Raw genomic sequence first — 1,363 nt, forward strand, 5'->3', positions numbered from 1 at the left:
TATCACATTCATTATGATCCTCATGACTTAAGTTTTCTATGTTGTGTTTTGTGTACTGTTGTTTGTTTGTCTTTTTTCTTTTTGTCTTTTTCTTTTTTAGCAATGACGTTGTCAGTTTATTTTCAACTTATGAGTTTGAATGTCCCTTTGGTATCCTTCTCCTCTCCTTATTTTTTTTAAGTCATATGAAAAACTGTGGTATTTTTTTAATATTGTAGACTATGTACCACTAAAACGTTTTTTTCTGCGATTAATACATATATAGAGATTTAATGAACAATAATAATATTAAAAATCAGCAATAATAAAAGTCGGCAATATTAAAAGCCAGCAATATTAATAATGATATGGATAAAGGCATCAGTTAAGATGCAAGGTATTTAAAACGTATTGAATATCATAACCGAAGAAAAACATCACAGTCCTCTGTTTACTACCATATAACATGATGTGAAGGGGTATTCTTGACACAAACTACTTCAAACCAGCATATAATGCAGTTCCATGAATTTCAAGAACAACAATTAAGCAAAACATATTAATTTTCAGAAGGCGGTTTGCTGTATCTTGTTCCGTTCTATATCTTTTCTTATTTTTGCTATATTTCAAATGATGATTACACCGGATACTTTTTTTAACTTTTCATTCTTTCTAATAATTTGAAGCCGTTTGGTTCGTCCTCTCTTTGCTTATGACTACAAATTGTTTGAAATAGCTCTCTGTTCGATATCAATCCATTAATAATTTGTTCACGGTTTTCAAGTGAATAAGTTCCTCCGCAAATCCACTAGGCTATTCAAGAGTTACTTTTCTTATAATCACTAATGAAATAATGAAGAATAATAAATATTAAGTAAGAGATAAAACATAAATACCAATTGTTTCCTCAAGAATTATGTTGTTATGTACAAAACACCTGTCCAATATTAATCCGTTTAAAAATGTACTGTCCAATCCCTAATTGATACCTTTTGTTTCCATATCAAGTAAGGTTTTTTATTGGAGTTGGTGATTTTGTTTTTAATAATTTGAAGAAAGAAGATATATTGCTTAACATTTCCAAATAATTGAAAAGAAAAACTAATAAAAAATAAATGTATTACTAGTAATAAAAAAAAATATATCCACGCAGTTACCTTCTAAACGGCTTATTGGAACCCTACAAAGCTTGTACTCTGCATTTCAAATTGGCAAAATCTTACGTTGCATGAACTGGCTCGAGTATCTAAGAGTAAACAATAAAACGTCTTTCAGTTGAAAATAAATAGTTCATTGTTAGCAACCATCTAACTCTTAGAGTTCTGAACAAAACCATATGAAAGATCTGTATGTTACTTTGGTTTTTGTTTCCTTTTTTGGTAGA

This window comes from Mytilus californianus, unplaced genomic scaffold (genome assembly GCF_021869535.1).
Source record: "Mytilus californianus isolate M0D057914Y unplaced genomic scaffold, xbMytCali1.0.p SCAF_3, whole genome shotgun sequence".
NCBI lineage: Eukaryota > Metazoa > Mollusca > Bivalvia > Mytilida > Mytilidae > Mytilus > Mytilus californianus.